Source organism: Manacus vitellinus, unplaced genomic scaffold (genome assembly GCF_001715985.3).
Source record: "Manacus vitellinus isolate BGI_N305 unplaced genomic scaffold, ASM171598v3 scaffold_25_pilon, whole genome shotgun sequence".
Classification (NCBI taxonomy): Eukaryota; Metazoa; Chordata; class Aves; order Passeriformes; family Pipridae; genus Manacus; species Manacus vitellinus.
Window position 1 is genome coordinate 2,528,908 of NW_021939882.1, and position 7,821 is coordinate 2,536,728.

Here is a 7,821-nt window from a genome sequence, read left to right on the forward strand (position 1 = left end):
TGGGCGGAAAAGTCCGGGCTAGGGGATGGGGAAGCAGGAGCTCGGCCCCCCTGCCACCTCCCCCACTGGGACGGGAGCACCGACGAGCTGTTCCCCTCCCGCTCTGCACATCAAGCCCTACCGACAGCTCTGCCAGGACGTCTCACGCTGTACAATCTTCTATGCACTAGAAAAGCCCCTTTTGATTTAGAAAAGCCTCCAGCTCTCTCAGAGTTATTAAACAAGGAGCGGGAACTACTTCGACCATCTCCTGCACACCTGCAGCTCACCTGAGCAAGTCCCCTGGCTGGTGGCTAACGCTGGGAGCTGTACGCTGAGAGGCCGAGCCACCAGCTCCCAGGAGCCTTACAACGGGAGGCTGTGCCACCGGCTCCCTGGGAACCACACACCAGGAGGCTGAGCCCCCGGTTCTCCGGGAGCTTGGGAGGCTGAGTCCTCGGGGGCCACTCACCAAGACAAGCCAGCAGCTCCCCGTGTGCCCCCGGAGCCCTGCTCAGCGCCAGTCAGACCCCCCTGCTCAGGGCAGTGCATCGCAGCAGCTTCGCTGAGAGGCAGATGCTGCAGCCGAGCCAAATTTCCCCCGGTTACAACCACACTTAGAAATTCCCAGGTAGGCGAGCGAGCCAGCCGGCAGCCCTGATGTAATGCCTATAAACCAGCCTTCCCCTGACAGCTGGGTTTTAAAGTGCTAACAACCAAAAGGGAGCTAATTAATTTGTAGCATCACCCCTTTCAAAGAAGACCTCAGCTCGATGATTTAACAATTCAGTAGCTCATCACTTCGATGAACAGTTGGATTCAGCTTTGCCCCAGCCCAGCCCTGTGCCCAGATCCCTCCAGGCCCCTCTCAAGGCCAGTTTGACGGCTCTTACCTCCTCACCTCAAATCCAGGAACGCAGGAGGAACCACACTAGGCTCAAGGACCTCCCAGGACATGGAGGATCCAGGGGCAAGCTCCCTCTACCACAACTGTCAATGTCACCATGGCCAACTGCTTCTGTCCCCATGGTAGGGGACATAGGACGGGAAGGCAGCACAGTGGGGCAGACCTATGATGGAGTCAGATCCATGTGCTCACACAGGCACCCCAGGGGGAACAGCCAAAGGACTGAATCAGCCCAGATCTGAACAACCACCCTCCAGGTCTGCTCTATTACAGCCTCTTTGCTCCAAGATTTGGGGACTAGAGGGAAGAGAAGGAAAACAGCACTCTGCCCTTTGACCTTGCCACTGTTTGTGAGCACAGGCAGCACTGCACCTTCACAAGGCTGCCAGGACACAGCCTGATCCTGGGCAGAGCACCGGCAGCAGGCAGAGGCCACAGATGGTGGATATCTGTGCAGACACTCCCTGCGGACCCGCTCTAGCGTCACCAGCTCCCCCGTGGCCAGCAGCTATCGATGTCCTCAGGACAGCGTTGGGAGAAGCCATCGATGGAGCACAGCTCACATGCTGCTCCTGCTCCCTGCCCAGCCAGGCTGGATCATTCCTGTGACACAGCCACACTGCCAGCATGGACAGGGCACTGCACATGCAGCTTCAGGGCCAGGGCATGTGGAAGTGGCTCAGCCCACCCTGCCCTTCGCTGTCTCAGGAACACAGCCACCAACACCACAGTGCTCCAGGTGCAAAGTTCTGCCTGAAGAGCCACTTCAGGAGCCCAAGCGATGCTACAGCAAGACTGGCCACAGACACTGGTCAGTGCATCTGGGCCAGGATAAGGGGCCCCAGCCCAGCCACCAAGACCTGTGACACCTCTGGTGAGCAGGACGCCTAGTGCCGGGCAGCAGCCTTAGAAAGCTCTGTACCTGCAGGGGCTGCTCAGGCTGAACTCAACTGCTCTGCAGCCAATGGGTGGCCCATCCTCTCCCTCCCAAGAGCTGGGGGCCAGCAGAACGAAGCCTCGCCGAGCCCAGGCTCTTAAAGATACCATCTGCTGCTGCAGGCATGCTGCCTCCTTTGCCCCATATATAGGTCAGGTCTGACACAGGATTAGCAAGGGTGATCCAGTGGTGAGAGCACATCTCCCACTGGAGGTTTGCTCTGCCCCCTATGCTCTCCCCGACACCCAACATGCCAATGCCTCACTTTTGTGCTCCCCCTGGTCTCTCACACAAGTCCAGGGAGACGAAGAGGCCCCAGATCCTTCTCTCTTCTTCTCAGCGCCTGGAAAAAGGTGGTAAGAAACCAGCACCAAGCACGCAGAAGCTCCCTATGCTGCGGGGAGCAGGAGTGTCCCCGTGCTACCCAAGGCCCAATGCAAGCACCAGAGGATATGGGACACCCTCACATTGGGAGGGTGAAGCACTTCTCCACTGTGGAGACAGGGGAGTGAGGGGCTCCCTCCCTGCTCCACACACCCAGCGTAGCCGAGTTCACCAGCAGCGGAGGCAGGACGCCTCCGCCTGATCACACGCCACCCACTCCCACCCCCGGGCTGACAGCACTCCCATCAAACGCCTCCAGCCACACACACAGTGGAGGATGCTGACATGAGGAGCGAGTAGCTGCACAGGCAGCGGAACTGATAACGCCCAGTTTCCTGTCGATCTCTCCCACGTGGATTCTCTGATGTCTAATAGCACGGCTGAGCTGCACTGCAGAGGGAGAACTAGCAGCACCTTCCTCCCCAAGAGCCGGAGCCTGTAGCAAGCCAAGACCTCTGAGACACCTACCCCAGCTGACACCATCCAGCAAGTTCAAAGCAGAGAGGAGAATGCTCGCAAATGAACAATAAGCTTGCAGCTTGCACAAGCCTTCATTTCCTTAGGACAGGGTAAATAATCTGCAGAGATATCTCCACTTTCCTTCGTTTGCCCTAGAAACACCAGCACAACCTGAATAGCATGACCAGAAGGCTGCTGGTGCAGCAACTGGGTCCAGCTCAGGCACCTCTGTAGCTGAACAGCATCAAGAAACAGGTTCCACATCTCAGTTGCACACGGGTGAGGGGAGAAGAGCAAATGCCTGGGCAGCCTCCACAGTCCTTCCCTTGCTTCCTACCAACAGAGCTTGCAGTTCAGGACTCCATACTCCTCTGCATTTCACCTTTTAGTTCTCATTTCAAAGAGCCCTTTCCTAAAACACATCCAATCTCTCCTTGGGCAGAGCCAACCCAGGGAGCAGGGATTCAGTCCCCACTCCCCATCCCCACACAGCATCCCTGGAGTCCCCAGCTCACTTGCCACCTCTCCACAAGCATCCCTTCGAGTCCAGCCCGCTTGCTACATGCTGTGGACAGTGCTAATGGCATCTGCCAAGCAAGGGACCAAGAGCAGGAGTGGCTGGGCTCCAGACACCTTCCCCACTGCTCCCCAGCTATGCTCAGGCAGAGCAGCTCCAGCAAAGGAGCTCCAGAGGCAAAGCCAGGAGCTGGTGGATGGCGAAGACCAATTTCATTACCACTCAGCAAAACGAAGCGTCTCTTGAAAGCACTAGTGACAGTCAGGAAGTTGGGCTGGGTGTTTTGTTTTGCATTTTAAGAAGCTTGCGGGGACACCGACAACCTGCAACGATCACTTTCAGAAAGGAGCTCAGAGAAATTCATGATTTTCAGCAACCACTTACCCTCCTTTGTCCTTGATTTAAGATTTGTCAAGAGGCTGCTTACAAGATGCATCGAAACAGGCAGTGACCACTGCCCTAAATGCGAAGGAGGTTTGCTGCAATATCTCCCCAGTACATCACTCACAGAACCCCACACCAGTGCCTGGGGATGGCTTTAAGAGCAAAAACATGACTTTCAAGCTGACAGCCCCCACGCACAAAGCATGGCTGTGCGGTGACAAGAGAGCAGCCTGGGGCACAGGAGCTGCCTGACCTCTGCTACAGTTCTTGCCAGTGGATTTTTATTGTTCGCCACTTTCCTAAAGCGCAGGCACGGAGAGAAAAGCAACTAAGACACTTGGCTAAAAATGAAAACGCTGCCAGGGAGCCCCACCAGCACAGCAGGGAAAAGACAACCCGCCAGAGGGGACCACAGCTTGGCGCTGCCAGGTTGGGGGAAAGAAGGATCAGAGCATGAGCCCTCCCTTTCCAGGGGCAACAGCGAGAGGTGCTGGAGGCCTGGATCACCACAACACAAGCTCACACAAGAGGAAGCAGCTCCTAACACAAAGCATTGCAGGCCAGTCCTCTGCTCTGTATGGTCAAGCTGAAATCCTTCATCCTGCTTTCCAGAGTAGCCAAGGAAAGCCCAGAGCTACAGCTCCACAGCCAGCAAGGCCAGCTCTCCAGGGATCAAGCTGCAGCTGGAAAATAATATTCCCAAGGCCCATCATGAGTGCTGCTTGCTGGGGATGCTGCTTGCCTTGCCCTCTGCCATGCAAGCAGCAAAGTGTGGAGCCCTCCCAAACCACTCTGCTCCAGAAAACCCAAACACCCCATATTGCACATGGGCACCCTGGGCTGCTCATGCCCTCCAGGAAATGGCTCCTGCCCTGAAATACTGAGGACTTGCGGATGCAAGGGCGAAGGAAAGGATAAGCACCATGGTGCAGCTCTGCTGCCCAGAGAATCAGCAGGCTGGCTTCTCCCAACACCCCTGTGAGCCGACAGCACGGATCCACGCTGCTCCCCTCCAGAACTGACCTGTCTCAGGGAGCCATGCAACATCCTTGTGCATCTCCGCTACAGGGCTCAGGGCCAAGCTCTCCCAAGTTCCTGCACACCACTGTCAGAGGGCCTTTGGGAGGGCTCCCCAGCACCAGCAGCTTCCTTGGATGTTTTAGCAGCCTCTGGCCACATCAGACTGCACCCTGTGGGCTACGCCTGCCTGGTGGGTACGCAAACCTCTTGGCCAACCATTCACCTACACAGGGCAGGTGACAAACCATGTTCCTCTAGCTTGGTCCAAGCAGGGAGCCAAGAGATGGTGGGAAAATGCTATGCACCAGCTCCTTGATTCAGAAATTAAAAACTAAAAGCATCCATAAGCCAGGCTTTTCCACCAAAAACCAGCACTGTGCCGTTTGCTGCCACCACCTCCTGAGCCGTGCCCGTGGCTGGGCTCACGTGACAGTGGAGTGGATGCACACGGGAGGAGTGGCTGTAGTGACAGCGTTACAGCTGGTGTCCGACACACGGCTGAGCCCAGTGAGTCCCAGCGCTCTGCAGCTCTGCTTTACAAACCCTGCACACTGCGCAGGTACAGGGGTGTCAGTGACAGCTCGCTGTCCACGGCCCCGGGAAGTGACACCTCGAGGGACACAGCCTCCTGAACTCCCTGATGTCCACCAGAGCAAGGACAGGCCCACACAAAGCCCAAGGGTTAAGGAGAGCTGTTCTTACACCAGCCCCAACTGCCCCTCCATTATTTGAGCACAGAAGCCCCCACTGGGAAGCAGGGACACCTGGCAGGACAAGCAGGACTTTGCCCTGTCCTGCTCTGCTCTGAGTGACTTCACATCACTCCCCACACTGCCCTTGGTGGCAGGACTGCAGACACCTGGGAGAAAAGTGCTGCAAGCTGAAGCCCAGCCCCTACCTGCCAGCTGTTATTTCATTCCTCTAACAGGTCCATAAACGAAGGATAATTAAATCTCTCGTAAACTCTCTTCCATTTAAAATAAAAATCTATAGTCCCTATTTCATTAGCTGGCTCTGGGTTTTACAGCTTGATCAATTCCCCTCACAGAGCCCCAATCCAGGACAGGCAGATGCAAACACACAGCTTTCACGCTGTGGATCAATGGGGATTCGCAGTCTCCTCTCCCCATTCCTTGTTCCCCACTCACCAAAGGGAGCCCAGGTAAGGACGGTGTGTTTCACTGCTCAGGGGAACACCACTGCCATGTGTGGCTTCAGAGGTCAGAGTTAGTGCCTGGCAAGAGCAGAGGCAGTGGCAATTCTCCCCCTCCAGTGAAGGGAGAGCCCAGCATGGGGCCCAAAAAACACAGCCATGACCCTAAAGGCAAAGCAACACAGCACACAGGCAAGGTGATACCTCCCCACTTGCTCCACAGTGAAGAAGGACAAGGCTCAGCCTCCCATGACTGACAGCTGGAGTCAGAGCCCACCAGAAGCATCAACTGAGAACTAGGAGCAGCCACCACAACTCCGACCTCTCCACACACAAAACAGAAGAGACTCGTCACAGAGACCCAAGTACACAGGCTCCCCATTTCCTGTCCTTCCAGGCCTTCTGCTGCTGCCCTGCCACACACCACCTTCACCCTGCCACCCTGCCAGTCTGGTGGACTCTAGATGGCTCTCATCACCCCTGCAAGCCTCTCCCTCCACTGCAGTGGGAGCTTCCAGCACTGGCAGCAGATGGAAGGATCACAGCAGCAGCCAGAGCTGCACAGAGAGCAGCCAGGCAGAGCCCAAGGAGCAGAGATCAGTGTACCAGGCAGTCCTTGCCCTGGGCCAGCACCCAGGTGCTACCCAGTACCTATCACACCGTTTCCCTCCACTCCAGGCACGTATCCCTCCCTCCCCTGGCCTTTGCTCATCCAGAAAGCAGCAAGTTGCCACAGTCCTGGTCATGCCATAACACATTGTGGAGGCAGCCCCAGGGGGCAGGTCCAGAAACCCTGGCCCAGCAAGCTCTGCCCTGTCCACACAATGCCAGTGATGGACAGACCACACCACCAGGGCCCAAACCCCAATCTGTGCTGACCCACCTTTGGGCACGCCAGCACACTGGTACCTGCCAGGAGACATCAGGGCTGGTCGCTGGGACACTGTACAGCCACCACTCAGAGCACTCGCTCCAAGCAAAGCTGGGGGGGACAAAGCCCTGCCACCCCACTGAGATTCCCTGCACATCTGCAGGGGAGTGACACTGGAGCCTCCCAAACACACACAGGTGCCTCCCGCCTCACCTCCCATGCCAACACCTGCCCTGTCTCTTCTCCCACTGCAAGGAGGCATGGAAGGGTCACAGTCCACCTGCGAAACCAAACCCACTGCTGAGGGGCGTGATGCCACCCGGCCAGCTCCAAAGCAGCCACCCAAAGGTGACAAACAAAGGCGCCCGGCAGGCACTCTGCATTAGCAGTATTTTTAGACACCACTGTGGAGCCGGCCTTATTATTTTCATTGCAACGTGCATAATTACCCACCATGCACCGCAGTGACATCAGACGCAGCCGGCTCCCCTCCGACAGCCGCTCCTCCTCCCGGGGCTCCTGCCTGGCCCCGGGGACCCACGTGCCCTGCCGGTCTCTGCCCTGCCCATCTCCCCGGGGCACGAGGCCCCATCTCGAGGGGGACCTCGAGGTCCTGGGGCGTCAGGGCCGACATAAGCACAGGTGGCAGAGGGACAGGGGGAGGCAGTGGCACAGGACGGTGAGGAGGCGAGCACGGGGACGAGCTCCGGAGCTGCGGACACACGGCCAGTTGTGCTGGAGCACAAGGCTGGTGCAGAGCTGGCAGACAAGGCACCAGCACAAAACCGAGCAATGCTCGTGGGAAGAGGGGCACGGAGAGACAGCACCTGCCTGGCCGCGGGGTTCAACTGCCCAGGAGAGCAAACCCGGGGGCACATCCCAGATGCCCACAACCCGGTCCCACACCTCCTCCGTGGGACAGGGCTGCCACGGGCCCCGCACACAGCCCACACTGCCAGCACAGACCCTGCAGGGCCGGTGGCACAGCCTGTCCCGCTGCCACCACCCCGGATGCCACCATCACCGCCCCGGCAGTTCAGGCCCATTTGTTTCCTACCTCTTCCCCAAACGCAACTTTCCGAAGAACTTCACTACTTCCTCTCCCGTCCCCCCTCACACGCCGGGGCTTGCACAGCTCACGGGGTGCAGGGGCACAGCGGACGGGGCACCCCGGGGTGCGCAGCAGGGCAAGGACACAGCACCAGCCTCG

The 7,821-nt window shown here is 57.9% G+C and overlaps 1 protein-coding gene across 1 annotated transcript in view; it reads right to left on the reverse strand.

Annotated features, from left to right (window-relative positions):
- Positions 1 to 7,763, reverse strand: part of RNF44 (ring finger protein 44) — a 15,727-nt gene extending 7,964 nt beyond the window's left edge. The window contains exon 1 of the mRNA XM_029960173.1: positions 7,669 to 7,763. The gene's annotated coding sequence lies outside the window, so the exon portion shown is untranslated. The remainder of the gene's footprint in view (positions 1 to 7,668) is intronic.
- Between the last annotated feature and the right edge of the window lie 58 nt (positions 7,764 to 7,821).